Here is a 17447-nt window from a genome sequence, read left to right on the forward strand (position 1 = left end):
AGTACGTAGGCGTATTGGTCTCTGCATTGGCGGCCAATACGAATGGTGCATACCGTCCGGAAAAATGACGGTATCTTTTGAAGATTCCCCCTCCAAAATCAAAAAAAAAACAACTCACACTCATCACACAACACAACATTCAGCACACAACCTACGTCATCATAAACGCAACCCCACGCAACAAACCAACCACACACACCACACGTTATCGTTTTCACCACCTAACCGATAAAAAAGGATTGGTTAGATCGGGGTGGAACACAATTCGTTTTACGCCGGTAATCTAAACACTTCGCCCTTCTTTTTTGATCGCCAACTCGTTCCCGTTGATCCGCCAGTTTACAAGCGTTTAAAAGTTCTGGTCCAAATTTGGTTTCCCCATCCGGTCGAGTGTGTGAGTGCAGAACGCAGGAGCATCAAGAGCATCAATAGTGGATAGTGAACAGTGTAATAAAAAACCTAAAGAATTGTAAATATCTGGAAAATCTTGGAATTTGTATTGTACAAATATTGAAGTTTCGTCCGCAAAGGGAAATACATACCTATATACAAATTGTTACATTTTTTTCCCACTAAAATTCGGAAATCTTTTATTTCATTTAATACACAAAGGGATATCTAACTAAAGGCAAAGTAAGTATACCCCGCAAACTCCATAGAAACTAACTCCAAAAAACATAAAGTAATAAACTAATAATTAAAGATATTTAAATATAAGTATAAAACAATTATTTGTAAAGAGTCATCGTACAAATACCAAGCCAGCTGTACAAAAAAATTAAGCAGCGCAAAAGTATTATTATTCATATCAAGAAATAAAAGCAGTTTCAACAAATATTTGTAAATAAAAAATACATACGGGTACTGTTTGTACAAGTAGATCCACAGGGGAGGTAATTAAGAGACTTTCCCATTGTATGTCGGTCGGCTTAATTTTGGCTGAAAAATTATGAAATCAAATATACATAGTTACAATATATTAATTAATATTTGACCACAGCAGTTTTATATTATATTTATTACTCATAGTGTGTATTATATTATTTGTGCTTCAAATTGAAATTTTTATTATCAAGGGGCACATCTGCGTGAAATTTTTAATAAATTAATTTTTTGTTTTCTCATATTTTGATTACTTAAACTTTTGAAGTTAAAATAATTTTTTTTTTAATTTTCATATACTATAATTAAATAAAAAATATATTCAAAAATTAATTATGAAATCGCAAAATAGGATTTCACTAAAATTAGCAGAGAAAGTTTTATACGTGAAATACATAATTAATAAATTATCGTAAACTCTGCGAAATAAGCAATAACTTTTTGTTTAATTCTAAATTAGATGGTGTAGATACATATGTATGGTAACGTCCAAAACGCAGCACGAAATAACGTAAAAATTTGCACAATTATTTTTTTAACTCCGTCGATTGTGCAATACCATTTGGTGATTACATATGTATATAAATAGGAAAATAAAATTAAATATTCTACTTACATGGGCATTTCTCGCTCCCCAGGAAATTTGTGCAGCGGAAACGAACCTTCACACCCTAATACACATTTGCGAGGCATTTTCCTTCTGTAAAAAATTTTCAATTAGTAATTAGCTATAATTTTACTTATAGCATACTAACCTGTCGATCGTACGGGAACGGGATAGGATTGATCAGTGAAAATAATAATAAAGTAATAATTATATTCAAAACTTAAATAACTTACTTTTAAAATGACCGTCCGTCAGTTTGAATATTTTCAAATATAATGCCAGTATTGCTATTGAGCATGGCAAAATAGTGTTGCGTAAGCTAATTTAAACTCCTTTTTACTACTAAATAGATATTGCAAATTCAAAAAATAATAATTTTAAGAATCATTTTTATTTAAAAACTTAGCTTGGAACTAAAAATTAATATGGTAAATCTGTTAGGAGGGTCAAATACACCATTTGGGAACGAGGAGGATTCCTGATCGCCGGCGTATAGCTAAACTCTGACATTTAAAACGTGTATGTACTTTGTGATTACAAAAGTGTATACTTGAAATATAGGAAACATGGCTATTATAATTTTATCTTGATTTATCTTACAATAAAAAATTGTGTTTTACTGTTCAGACGAATTATTATAGTATGTAATATCAAACTTTTCTACAATAGTTATCTCTTATGGTCCACTCAATATAAAATATAATTTCCAATTTGTCCATGAATAAGTTAACTAAAACGCTTAAAAAGATATAGCATATTTATCTATATCATGAAGGTATAATTAATTTTTTTGATAACAGCTATAAACATTACTCTGTAACAAAAATTGAAAATAGTATTTATAAATTAACAAATAAAGTACTATAAATTTATAATTTAATATTATAGCATTTTCGCTTTCTGCGTCCCGTTTTGACCTCTCGCCACCCTTATTCACCAGAGGTGGCCATGATGTTTTATTGTGAACGTACACTTGAGGGGTAGGTTAAGGACTGTGAATGGCTCTTTTTTCTATGGTGAATGGGACTTTCCCTACTCCTCTATGCCATGATTGCCAGTTAAAATGCTTTTTTCATTCACAATAGCTATGATTTTTCCAAAAAAAAAGTAGTTGGCAATAGCGAGAAACCTCACAGATAAAAATGTAAACAAATGAAAAATATAGAAGAGCACGAAATGGAAAATTTTATAACAGATAGGGTATGTATGGATTTTAAATTAAAATTAAGACAAAATTAAACTTTGTGTGTTTTCAGTTGCTTGGTACTGTTTGCACAAATTCAAATGATGAAGAGGATAAGGAAATATTGACCATTCTGGCTGGTTTAGCTGCTGAATCAAGTTCGTCATCGGAGGATTCAGAACAATAGCATCCAAAATGCTCTAATTTTGTGGACACCATTGATAGATTTTGAAGATGAGGATTTCCAATTGCACTTTCGATGGAGTCGCATCACTTTAGATTACTTAATAGGTATGCTCTGTTTTTGTTATGAAACTTTTCTTTATGAGTATTTTTTGCAGGAAGATATGAAGAAAATGAACGAACCCGTTTTGCTACGAAGTCCTGAAAAGCCAAAATTCCTGCTAAAACAATGATGTACATGTATGTATGGTATTTAAGTAATACAATTACCTTCAGACAACTAGCCATATTGTTTGGTGTTACGAAGTCCACAGAATGGGCGATTGCTCGTCGGGTTGTCGCGTGGGTTATTTCAATAGGCCATGAAATCATTAAGTGGCCAACTGCCAGTGGCGTAGCTAGGTGAGGGCGGCAGGGGCAGACTATGACCACCAGTTCTACCTATAAAAAATCGTAAATCTGTGGCAGAGAGCATAACCGCCACTAATCAAATAATCTAGGTAACTATTACATCGTATCACGAGCATAATAAATTGATATTTAAAAACAAAACAATTTGCAAACTGTCAATCGATCAGGGATTCCACCAAAATTTAATGCCCCGTTCATGCACAACCAACGCTAGTCAGGGGATTCCCTTGATATAGAGCTCGTCTCTTGTATTGTGGATTGGGCAATTTCTTTTGTTTCCGACCGCATTTATTTCAATATTATTTTACGTGAACGTGTGAAAGTTTAGTGCAAAGTGTTTGTTAATTATTAGATATTAAAAACAACAATTTTTGTATAAAATCGAGTTAATAGACGATTCTTGAAGAAAATAAACAAGGTAAGTAAAGTATTTTTGCTATTATTTTCTAGTCATGCCTACTTAAATACATATTTACACCCAGATGCAGGATTTTTAATTTATATAAAAATATATTTCACAAAGCTAGTTACGTAACGTGTACACGGAGAAAAAATATAATAAAATTTATTATAATATTCGAGAAAAATCACTATATTTAGTTAGTAATCTCAAAACAGGATTAAATTTATGAATAACTACTAAGCCTAAACGAATATTTAATTCCTCGGTTAAATAAATTATAATAACTAAGGTTTCGGAAAATTACTAACCAGTTTATAAAAATCCAAAACTGTATAACAAATTGTGTTATCTGCATTTTAAATAATAATAGAATATCATTACAATTATTAGTATTTTGTGTAACAAATATTCAAAACCTCTTTTACGAAAATTTATATTCTTGTATAGTAAAAGTTACTAACAGCGGATAGTAAAAACTAAAATACAGCTTAGAAACATACGTCATCGGTGTAGTTTGATACGTTGTTTACAAATTTTCTTGTGGAAGCATACCGAAGCGTGTTTTGATATTTGTTTTTATTTGATTGTGCGTATGCTATGGACACAGAGTAGCTCCTTATTTCAGATAAATAAAAATGTAGAACAAGATATTGCTCTACATTCCAAAACAATTCGTCCTACGGTGTTTGCAGGTTGACCTATCACTACCGTTGACATAAGTACATATGCTCAGCAAGGGAACATGGAGTACCACGGACATTGCTAGATTGACTTATAAAATTATTTTATAACATTTCAGTTTTGAGAGATTTTTCCAATTTGGCCATCTATCGAACGTTATTATACTAGAAATCGACATTACAAAAAAAAATAGTATTGTTTATAAAAATGTTAGAATATATTATATAACAAATGCTAAACTCAAATTAAATTTTACAAACCGTATAGTAAAATTTCGAGTTTGTATATTATTCTTTTCACTAGAATAGATATCAATCTTTATACATCAGAAAATAAAAATATTTAGACATACAAGAAAGTATTTTTTACTATACATATATTAAAAATTAGTATAAGTATCCTTACAGATAGTATTTGTAATATTTGTAAAGAGAATAGCAATTATTAATCAATTGTGTAGTTATTATTAGAATCGATTAAAAGGAAATATTACTATATTGGTTAGTAAAAATTTCAATGCTGACATAGCACTTATTGTATTACAGTTAATAGAATTTCTTTTTATACTTTTTAAATTCTCGTAATCAAATGGTAATAAATTAAATCGAGTCAGTACTTTTTGATGTTATGAATATAATTATTTAATATGTTCAGTGTGGTGGTTATTGTACGACGCGCACACGGTGGCTGCCAGCAGGAGAAGAGAGTGGAGAGTGGTATGATGTGTAGTCCTATATAGTAATAACAGCGGGCGTCCTCAAGCCTAACGGTTAACTATGTATTCCTTGTTTCGTGTCGTATTCGTTTCAGCGTTGCTTGTAAGCCAGGCGCAGCTGACTTGCTGACATGATGTTGCCATGTTGTATTCAAGTTTGAAATATAATATTATTATATATTGTGGCTCGTCCCACAAGTACTCCCCTTCTTGGAGAACGTTATCAAAATTATTGATAATTTAGGAAGATGATTAGTAGTTCAGCGGAATCTAACGCGTCTTTTGGATGATGGTGTAGATAAGTTGGAATCGGATTCAGATGGGCGGTATGATGGCGACGAAAATGGGGGTATCCCAGGTTCAGATGACTCTGGTGAAGTTAACGTAGTAAGCATAGTATTGTTGTCATCGTCGTTGTTCTGCTCCCTCTCGTTGAGCTTATCGTCGGAAAGTAGATAAACAGGCTTTTGTCGGTCGATCGAAACTGCAGTATTTTCGCCTCTGACTTTTACGATAAAATATTTTTCATGCTTTGAAATGACTCGGTGAGGTCCTTCATAAGGTGAAGTTAATGCGTGATGTGGGGCGTCGCGACGAATAAAAACGTGTGAACATATAGATAGTTCTTTGAAAATGAAAGTTTTCCTCTGACTATGTCGGACGATGGGTTGTGGTGCAAGGTCTGCGAAGTAATTTCTCAAGCGTAAAGCCAAATTGGATGGTGGCAAACCAGATCGTGACGAAGGCGCTAGGAATTCATCTGGTAAACGAATTGGCTCTCCATAAACGAGATCGGCAGGAGTTGCGCCAAGATCTTCCTTCCAAGCGGCGCGAAGTCCAAGGAGAACGATGGGTAGCATGTCGACCCATGAGCTGTTTTCGTGACAACGAATGGCATCCTTCAAGTGTTGGTGAAGACGTTCCACCATTCCATTCGACTGCGGATGGAAAGTGATGGTATTTATATGTTTACTGCCGAGGAGACCGGCGAGAGCGTTAAAGAGTTGGCTCTTAAACTGTGTTCCTTAGTCCGTTGTGATTTGTAATGGTACACCGTAGCGGCATATCCATCCAGCAAAAAGTGTGCGGACAACACATTCGGCGTCGATACTATCAATGGGAAATGCCTCTGGAAACCTGGTGAAACGATTGATGATTGTCAAGCAGTAGCGATACCCCTTTGAAAATATGTATGAACCAATGATGTCCACGTGGATATGTTCGAAACGTCTTGTGCGGCTTGGAAAGCTTTGGATTGGCGATAGAACGTGGCGAGATACATTATTTCGTTGGCAAGCTAGGCATGTTCGGTCCCACAAACGGCAGTCGCGGTTAATGCTGGGCCAAACGTATCGTTGGGAGGATGGAGTCATGTGTAGAAGTTCACGCAAGTGAGGAAAGTTCTCTGATCGCCATTCACTTGGGAGTGGCCAGAAGCGATTCTTTTACACATGGCTCAAGCAGCTCACTACTTCCGGTCTTTGACCAAGTATCCTCTGGATAGCCTCAGAACATCCGTTCGAAGGCGAGCTAAAGTGAGAAGGCGAAACATCTCCTACATAGGGTTGTGCGCTGGGTTTGGGACCCGCCACGTAAAAAGCTCACCCCAATGAAAAACCAACAGCAGCCGCGGATGAGAGACCCCCTTTTTGACGACCACCATGGCAAACGAAATAAGGACTACGAATTAAGGGCATGCGACTGGAATGTCCGGTCCCTTAATTGGGTAGGTGCCGCTGCCCAGCTGGTTGATGTCCTCGTTAAGCAAAGGCTGACATCACCGCCGTCCACGAAATGTGATGGACGGGACAAGGACAAGGACGAGTAGGTCCTTGTGACATTTACTACAGTGGCCATTTAAAGGAGCGCAAGTTTGGTGTTGGATTCATGGTAGGAGAGAGACTATCATTCACTGCGGTGAATGAACGTCTAGCCACAATCCGCATCAAAGCAAGGTTCTTCAACATATCGCTGATTTGCGCCCACGCCCCGACGGAAGAGAAGGACGATGTGACCAAAGATGCCTTCTATGAGTGCTTGGAGCGCACTTATGAAGGCTGCCCCGCCACGATGTCAAAATCGTGCTTGGCGACTTTAACGCCAGGGTGGGCAAAGAAGGTATATTTGGCACTACGGTGGGTAAATTCAGCCTCCACGACGAAACATCCCCAAATGGGTTGAGGCTGATTGACTTCGCCGGGGCCCGAAATATGGTTATCTGTAGTACTAGCTTCCAGCATAAGAAGATTCTTCAAGCTACCTGGCTGTCTCCGGATCGAAAAACTACCAACCAGATCGATCATGTTGTGATAGACGGAAGACACGTCTCCAGTGTTTTAGATGTGCGTGCGCTGCGAGGTCCTAACATCGACTCGGACCACTATCTTGTTGCAGCTAAGATTCGCACCCGCCTTTGTGCAGCAAAAAACGCGCGCCAACAAACACAAGGAAGGTTCGATGTCGAGAAGCTGCAATCACAACAGACAGCCGAACGATTTTCTACTCGGCTTGCACTCCTGCTCTCTGAGAGCACTCGTCAACAACTCGGTATAAGGGAACTGTGGGACGGCATTTCAAATTCCTTACGTACAGCTGCAACCGAAACCATTGGTTTTCGGAAAGTGCAAAAGAACAGCTGGTACGACGAGGAGTGCCGTGTCGCAGCGGACAGAAAACAGGCTGCCTACCTCGCAACGTTACGATCGACTACTACACGTGCGGGATGGGATAGATACCGAGAGTTGAAGAGGGAAGCGAGACGCATTTGTAGACAGAAGAAGAAAGAGGCCGAAATGCGTGAGTACGAAGAGCTTGATAAGCTGGCCGACAGGGGTAATGCTCGAAAATTCAACGAAAAAATGCGGCGGCTTGTAGAACCCCCAAAGGTGATCTAGTCACTGATGCCCAGAGCATACTTAAATTATGGAGGGAACACTTCTCCAGCCTGCTGAATGGCAGTGAACGCACAACACCAGGAGAAGGAGAACCCGATTCCCCAATCGATGACGATGGAGCAGACGTTCCATTACCCGACCATGAAGAAGTTCGAATAGCAATTGCCCGCCTGAAGAACAACAAAGCGGCAGGGGCCGACGGATTGCCGGCCGAGCTTTTCAAACACGGCGGCGAAGAACTGATAAGGTCGGACGAAAGCATGCCCAACGATTGGAATTTAAGTGTGCTATGCCCAATCCATAAGAAAGGTGACCCCACAATCTGCGCCAACTACCGTGGGATTAGTCTCCTCAACATCGCATATAAGGTTCTATCAAGCGTATTATGTGAAAGATTAAATCCCACCGCCAACAAACTGATTGGACCTTATCAGTGTGGCTTCAGACCTGGAAAATCAACAGCCGACCAGATATTCACCATGCGCCAAATCTTGGAAAAGACCCGTGAAAGAAGAATCGACACACACCACCTCTTCGTCGATTTCAAAGCTGCTTTCGACAGCACGAAAAGGAGCAGCCTTTATGCTGCGATGTCTGAATTTGGTATCCCCGCAAAACTGATACGGCTGTGTAAGCTGACGTTGAGCAACACCAAAAGCTCCGTCAGAATCGGGAAGGACCTCTCCGAGCCGTTCGATACCAAACGAGGTTTCAGACAAGGCGATTCGTGTGACTTTTTCAACCTGCTTCTGGAGAAAATAGTTCGAGCTGCAGAACTTAATAGAGAAAGTACCGTCTTCTATAAGAGTGTACAGTTCTGCTTTCTCCAGGCTGGACAAGGAAGCACAGAAAATGGGTCTGGCAGTGAACGAGGGCAAGACGAAATATCTCCTGTCATCAAACAAACAGTCGTCGCATTCGCGACTTGGCTCTCACGTCACTGTTGACAGTCATAACTTTGAAGTCGTAGATAATTTCGTCTATCTTGGAACCAGGGTAAACACCACCAACAACGTCAGCCCAGAAATCCAACGCAGGATAACTCCTGCCAACAGGTGCTACTTCGGACTGAGTAGGCAATCGAGAAGCAAAGTCCTCTCTCGACAAACAAAAACCAAACTCTATAAGTCACTCATAATTCCCGTCCCGCCATATGGTGCAGTGGCTTGGACGATGTTAACAACTGATGAGTCGACGTTGCGAGTTTTCGAGAGAAAATTTCTGCGTCCTTTGCGCGTTTGCCACGGCGAATATCGCATTCGTTGGAACGATGAGCTGTACGAGATATATGACGGCATTGACATAGTTCAGCGAATTAAAAGACAGCGGCTACGCTCCAGCTCTGAAAGTATTCGACGCTGTACCCGCCGGGGGAAGCAGAGGAAGAGGAAGACCTCCACTCCATTGGAAGGACCAAATGGAGAAGGACCTGGCTACGCTTGGAATATCCAATTGGCGCCACGTAGCGAAAAGAAGAAACGACTGGCGCGCTGTTGTTAACTCGGCTATAATCGCGTAAGCGGTGTCTACGCCTATTAAGAAGAAGAAACGTATCGTTGCGTTAACAATTTGGCGGAGGCTCGTGCTCCGAGATGACTAATGCTGTGGAGGGCGTCGAATATTTTCTTCTTCAGCGCGGTGGGAACGTAAGGACGAATAATATCGGTCGAAACTTCGCAATAAATTGGTTTATTGCAGCCTGGAATGTTGAATGGTCGCAAGTTTAGTGAATCGTGTTGTTCTCTTTGTATTCTTTGCTGAAGTTCCTCGTCCTCAGCTTGTGCTTGAGCAAGTTCATTTGAAGATACTGCCATTGAAATTTCTTCGATGCGAGATAGAGCATCTGCGACGATGTTGTCTTTTCCGGCTATATGTTGGATATCGGTTGTAAACTGGCTGATGAAATCTAGGCGGTGGAATTTCCAGGATCTCGCTCGATCGGGGTCCTGAGAAAAAGCGTGTAGCAAAGGTTTGTGATCTGTGAACATCATGATGTGTCGTGCTTCGAAAATATAACGAAATTTTCGTAAAGCTGCGTAGATAGCGTGAAGCTCGCGGTCGTAAGGACAGTGTTTCCTAAGAGCGGGCTGAAGCTTTTGGCTGAAGAAGGCCATTGGTTCCCAGTGTTGTCCTCGCCGTTGTTGGAGGACGGCGCCGATAGCATATTCTGAAGCATCAGTAAATATTGCCCAAGGGAGCGTTGTATCAGGGTATGCTAATATTGTTGCTTTACGTAGCTCTTCTTTTCATTGAATGAACGCTGCATCCCCTTCTGGTGTCCAGGGGACCGGATGAGAGCCTTTTATTGAAGTTTCTTGGATGTACTCGTGCAGGGGTGTCTGTAAGTAAGCAGCGTTTTTAAGGAATTTACGATAAAAATTTATCATGCCAAGGAACTCACACAGTTTTCGGATCGTTTTTGGTCGTGGAAAGTTAACTATCGCGTCTACTTTACCAGAAGGAGGTAAGATTCCTTTGGCTGAAATGCGGTGTCCCAAAAAATCCACTTCGGACTGACCAAAACGGCACTTAGCGGTGTTAAGTACGACACCATACTTAGTGAGTCGTTCGAAAAGTAAGCGAAGATGACTGTGGTGTTGCGTAACATCCTTGGAAGCGATTAGGATGTCGTCTATGTATGGGAATAAGCAGTCGTCTAGTCCCCGTGTTACCTCGTCGATAAATCGTTGAAATGTTTGTGCGGCATTCCGAAGTCCGAACGTCATGAACAGAAATTCGAAAAGACCAAACGGTGTTATAATTGCAGTTTTGTCGACATCTTCTTTGGAAACAAGTATTTGATTAAAAGCGCGTACCATATCAATTGTTGAAAATACTGTTTTTGCCGGTTAGATTCGCAGTAAAGTCTTCGAAAACACGAACAGGTTATCGGTCTGGCAATGTACGGGCGTTAAGTCATCGATAATCCCCACAAGGTCGCCATTCCCCAGACTTCTTTGGAACCAGGTGGAGCGGAGATGAGCAGAAGCTCTTGAGCGATTCCTAGGTGTAGCATTTTCTCGACTTGGCAATTTTAAGTTTGTCGGGAACAAGTCTTCTAGCTTTACAGGAAACTGGAGGGCCTGGTGTAGTAGATATGTGGTGCTGCGTCGTATGTTTTGTTGGCTGACAGATTCCTTCGGGCTTTGTCAGGTTAGGGAACTCCTTTAGTGTATCTGCCCATATAGGATCGACGGGCAGTACTTTAATTTCCGAAATGATTTTTGATAGAGATAACTTACATGCGGCTTTTAGTCCAGTTATCGAGTCGATAAGTCAGCTATTCATGAGTTCGGGTAAGATGCCGAAATGAGCTAAAAAATCTGCGCCAATAATAGGTTTCGTTATGTCCGCCACCACGAAGTGCCATGTAAAATTTCGTCTGAGGCCGAGGTTTAGTGTTAGAGTTATGCAACCGTAGGTGTTAATCGTAGACCCATTTGCTGCTGTGTTGATTCGTCCGGACGGCCACTGTGCGAGAGATTTAGGAAAAGTACAGAGATCAGCGCCAGTATCCACCAGGAATTGGATTTTGGTGGCGCGGTCTGTTATGAAAAGGCGGTTTGATTCGAATGAGGAGCCGTTAACCGCCACTAACGGTCCGACGGTAGGTTTCCCTGATACGATCAAAGCGATCGGCAACGTTTCGCTTTATTGCCGAAATTTTGATGATACCAGCATTTGTCGTTGTTCAATGCTGGAGAAGATGTGCGCGAACGAAAGCGTTGACGAGAACGGGAACGAGATATGCTCTGCCGCTTAAAACTGGAAGCTAGCTCGTTAATCGAAGCTTCGAGACGGGAAATGCGTGATTCTATTGCTGATGTTGTTGTTGCTTTTTGGAGCGAATTAATTTCTGCTGGTAGTGCGATGTCGTGTATTTTGTCTGCCAGAGAAGCGAGTTTATCGAGATTCATATCCGCTTGGGATGGAAGTATAGATTGCGTTGACATCGGAAGTTTGCTAAGCCACTTAGTACGAAAAATGCTGTCCGGAACGGTGTTGTCGAGGCTTCGATGACGTTGAAATTGCGACGGTTTTCTATCACCCAAGGTCTCTCGATCGAGAAGCTGTTGTAGTCCTGGTTTTCGGGAGAGCGTAAGGCGTTCGATCAGTGTCCCTTTTAGGCGAGTGTAGGGCGTTTTTGTGGGAACATTCAAAAGAAGGTCTTCCATTCCTGCGGCGGCCTTGGCATCAAGGTGTGAGGAAGTGTAGTGGTATTGCATAATTTCATCGAAAATTCCGGCGAGATGAAATTGTCCCTCGAGTTGGGCGAACCACAAGGCTGGTCGTTCGGAATTGAAGAGCGGACATCGTATAAAAACACGTTGGAGTGGCGTTACACTGTCTGCCACTTGCACGTTCGCGCTATCTGGCATAGCGATTTAGCGAAAAAAAATTATCATTTGAAAAGTTGTATGTGCTGCTCTCAAAGCTGCACTGATCAGCACTGCGGGAAAACTCCAGTTATCCTCCAATAGTTCGTATGCGTGGGCAGCCACGTGCGCAGATGAGCACAAAAACCAATACACAAAGTGCACTGTAGTCGAAAAGTGTTGGCGTAGTTTTAATTAATAAACGAGGTGCACTGTAGCCGAAATAGTTAGCGAATTTTAAAATTATATTAACGAATCGCGGTATAACTATCGATCACGTCGTGGTCACCAGTTGTGGTGGTTATTGTACGATGCGCCCACGGTGGCTGCCAGCAGGAGATGAGAGTTGATCGTATGATGTGTAGTCCTATATAGTAATAACAGCGGGCGTCCGCAAGCCTAACGGTAAGCTATGTATTCCTTGTTTCGTTTTGTGTCGTATTCGTTTCAACGTTGCTTGTAAGCCAGGCGCAGCTGACTTGCTGACATGATGTTGCCATGTTGTATTAAACGTTGAAATATAATATTATAATATATTGTGGCTTGTCCCACAATCAGCTTTTAATTTTTGATAAAAAAAATTTAATTTTTAAGAAGAGGTATTAATTTTTTTCACCGCTATTTTCTCCGTGTAGGTGTTTATTTCTGCTACAATTTCTTTATGAAATCAACGTATCACTTACTAAATAAATATTTTTAGGATACCCAGAACGAAATATGCCGCAGTGAATTCATACTTCGAAAAGACAAAGCGGGTTTCAGCAGAGAAAAGCCAAAATGGCTAAAACGGATGAAATTCAGAGCATGTCTGGATCTCTTTTCAAATATGTCAGAAAAGCAGATACCGGCCAAAGTTCAACTGAAGTACCCGAGTCTCCTGCTGACGAAAGTAATGATTCACATCTTGCAGAATCACATTCAGATAGCAACATCGACAAACCAGAATCAATGAAGACGACCGATCAAGTGCAACACTTGAGAGATGTTTCACATTGGAGTTTACCGGTTCCCAATAATGTTCGCTTTGACATAGTAAAAAAGGGCAGTAAGCATTTCCATAACAAAGAAGACCCGTTTTCTGCTGTATCTCGTCATGCTTCAAAGATTGAAGGTGATTCTCATCATCTTTCACAGGAATGGTTTTATAAGGAGATACCTAGTGGTGAAAAAATTCTACGATCATGGATGGTATTTTCTCCTATATCAAATAACCTGTACTGTTTTTGCTTTCGTTTATTTGCTGCCAGTAACATACAAAGAATATTTACAACTGGATTTCAGAAGTGGTGGAAACTAAATCCTAAAGTATTGGACCATGAAACTTCATGTGAACATTTAGAAAATTTCGAAAAGTGGAAAACATTGGAAATGAGATTAAAATCTCACACCACAATAGATGACGCAACCTTGCAATTAATGAATACGGAAAAACAGAAGTGGAAAAATCTTTTATCTAGATTATTTGATATAACTTTGTTTTTGGCTAAACAAAACCTAGCATTTCGTGGACATGATGAAACCCAAGGGTCTTCCAATAAAGGTAATTTCTTAGAACTAGTTAAACTGCTGTCAAAGTATGATGCTGTACTCAAAGAACATATATTATATTTGGAGCAGGAAAAATCACCTAAAGTAACATATTTATCGCCAGAAATACATACAAAATGAGTTCATAAATGTGTTAGCTAATCACGTAAAATGTCAGCTTGTCAACGAAATTAAATCGGCCAAATATTTCGGAATCATGTTTGATAGCACACCTGACGTTTCACATGTCGATCAAATGTCTGAAGTAATTCGTTATGTAAAAATGAATAATGGAAAAGTAAAAGTCAAAGAAGTATTCTTAGGATTTTTTCCCTTACATGGAAAAAGAGCAGCTGATTTAAGCGCTGAAATACTAAAGAAACTTGAAAACGATGGCTTAGATATTATGATGTGTCGTTCTCAAGGCTATGATAATGCTACAGTTATGAGTGGTGTACACGGGGGAGTGCAAGCTATTATAAAAGAAAAAAACAATAAAGCAATTTTTATTGATTGTATAGATCATTCAATTAATTTATGCGGCCAACATTCGTTTGCACAAAATGTGACTTGTGTTACATTTTCGGAGCAGTGGATACAATATTTAACTTTTTTTCAACTTCCACAAGCCGCTGGGAAGTGCTCCTCAATCACGGCAAAGCATCTGTTAAAAGACTTTCGACAACGCGCGGGAGTGCTCATTATGGTGCAGTAAAAGTATTGGTTGAAAATTTTGATGGGATAATATCTGCAATTGAGGAACTATGTGACCAAGACGTAAATTTAGAAACTAGGGGTGCTGCACAAAATCTTATCTCTGCTGTGTGCAATTTCTCATTTCTTTGTTTTCTTTTCTTTTTGAATGATGTGCTAAGGGAAGTGAACAATGCTCAGATTGCATTGCAAAGTAAAGGTTTATGTGTTGATGAAATAATCATAAAACTAGAAGCACTTCGTCTATTCATTGGAGAGAAACGGTTCCATCTAGCAGGAGAGGCAATAGATTTTGCTGTACAAAAATCGGAAGAATAAAACATTTCGATGGAACGACGAATTCGTCGCAAGAAACGCATGCCCGGTAAGTTAGCCACCGATACTGGACTTACACTTAGAGCGGAACTTCAAAAGGACACGTTAGAATGTCTTGACAAATTCAATATTGAACTCGAAACACGAGTAAAGTCCATTAAAGACGTAGCTTCATTGTTTGAGGTTGTGCAGTCAAAGACCTTGCTTTTGGCAAAAACTGAACAGTTAAAATTTGCTATATCAAAATTTACTAACCTTTATGATGAAGTATCAGAAACAGAACTACTTTTAGAAATACCAAGATTGAGAAGACATTTAAAAGCGGATAATATTACTGTCTCTAATTGGGTGACGCTGGACTATTTGAAATTCATTGTGGAATGGGATTTTATAGCATCTCCTCAGAATCTAACGGTCGAACTAAAGTTATTTATGACAATATGTGCATCAGTCGCTTCATGTGAGAGAAAGTTCAGCATATTAAAATTAATTAAAAATTACTTGCGGTCTACAATGACTGAAACCAGATTAAACAATCTTGGTATTTTAACGATAGAACATGAAGCAACACAAAATAATAAATTTTGAAGACGTGATTTCGGAGTTTGCAAGTGTCAAAGCTAGAAGGAAGAAATTTTAATTTTTTCACATAATATACTAATATTTGTAATACTCGTGTTTTAATAAAATGTAAATGATTATTACTTTTTTTATACTCTCGCAACAATGTTGCTAACGAGAGTATTATAGTTTTGTTCACATAACGGTTGTTTGTAAGTCCTAAAACTAAAAGAGTCAGATACAGGGTTATATATACCAAAGTGATCAGGGCGATGAGTAGAGTCGAAATCCGGATGTCTGTTTGTCCGTCCGTCCGTCTGTCCGTCCGTCCGTCCGTGCAAGCTGTAACTTGAGTAAAAATTGAGATATCATGATGAAACTTGGTACACGTATTCCTTGGCTCCATAAGAAGATTAAGTTCGAAGATGAGCAAAATCGGCCCACTGCCACGCCCACAAAATGGCGGAAACCGAAAACCTATAAAGTGTCATAACTAAGCCATAAATAAAGATATTAAAGTAAAACTTGGCACAAAGGATCGCATTAGGGAGGAGCATATTTGGACGTAATTTTTTTGGAAAAGTGGGCGTGGCCCCGCCTTCTACTAAGTTTTTTGTACATATCTCGGAAACTACTATAGCTATGTCAACCAAAGTCTACAGAGTCGTTTTCTTCAGGCATTTCCATATACACTTCAAAAATGGAAGAAATCGGATAATAACCACGCCCACCTCCCATACAAAGGTTATGTTGAAAATCACTAAAAGGGCGTTAACCGACTAATAAAAAACGTCAGAAACACTAAATTTTACGGAAGAAGTGGCAGAAGGAAGCTGCACCCAGGCTTTTTTAAAAATTGAAAATGGGCGTGGCGCCGCCCACTTATGGACCAAGAACCATATCTCAGGAGCTACTAGACCGATTTCAATGAAATTCGGTATATAATATTTTCTTAACACCCTGATGACATGTACGAAATATAAGGTGAAATCGGTTCACAACCACGCCTTCTTCCAATATAAAGCTATTTTGAATTCCATCTGATGCCTTCTCTGTATAATACGAGTATAAACATTAGGAACCAATGATGATAGCGGAATAAAACTTTACAAAAATACGGTATTTGAAAAATATGTAAATGACGTATTATAAAATCTCGATTATTACTTTACCATGCGAAAGTATAAAATGTTCGGTGACACCCGAACTTAGCCCTTCCTTACTTGTTATTTTAAAAGTTTTGATTGAGTTTTGGGGTGACACCTTCAAAATCCGCCCCGGGTGTCACCTATGCTAGCTACGCCACTGCCAACTGCAGATGCGTTGGAAGAACCAACTCTCAAGTTTTTACAAAGAAGTCAAATACCAGGTTTTATTGGTGCTATTGATTGCACCCCCATAAAAATTAACGCAATAATAAAAGACAAGCATATATCGGAAACGGAATTATAGTATTGTTCTACAGGCCATTGTCGATGCTGATAAAAAATTTATTGATATTTATTGTGGTGAACCCGGATCATATCATGACTCTAGAGTGCTAAAAAGGTCAGCATTTTATAGAAAAGTGGAAAATAATATGAAAAGTTTATTTCTAAATTCTACTTTTATTCTCGGGGTCTCGGCATACCCTTGCAGAAATTACCTCATTCCGGTCTTTAAAGATTATGGTTCGTTAACGCCTAATCAAATCAGCTTTAAAAAAAACACAATCTTCAACAAGAATAGTTGTTGAAAATGCATTTGGAGCACTGAAAGGACGTTTCCGAAAGCTTTTAAATTTACGGAGCACAGAAATTAATGTGCAATTTCAATTTTAGTTGCAAGTGCATGCATTATGCACATCATATGTATTATAACAAACGACGATACTATTATTGAAAGTGCCGAACCGGAGTCGGAACCTGCTAATGAGGGGGGAGAGAATAACAAGTGGAGATCATCGGAATCAGTTGCTTACCATTTTAATAGGAGGAAACGAATAATTATTTTAAA

At 39.3% G+C, this 17447-nt stretch overlaps 1 pseudogene; it reads left to right on the forward strand.

Annotated features, from left to right (window-relative positions):
- Positions 1-2665: 2665 nt before the first annotated feature.
- Positions 2666-17437, forward strand: LOC120780107 (annotated as a pseudogene).
- Positions 17438-17447: the final 10 nt, after the last annotated feature.

The sequence above is a fragment of the Bactrocera tryoni genome, unplaced genomic scaffold (genome assembly GCF_016617805.1).
Source record: "Bactrocera tryoni isolate S06 unplaced genomic scaffold, CSIRO_BtryS06_freeze2 scaffold_159, whole genome shotgun sequence".
NCBI lineage: Eukaryota > Metazoa > Arthropoda > Insecta > Diptera > Tephritidae > Bactrocera > Bactrocera tryoni.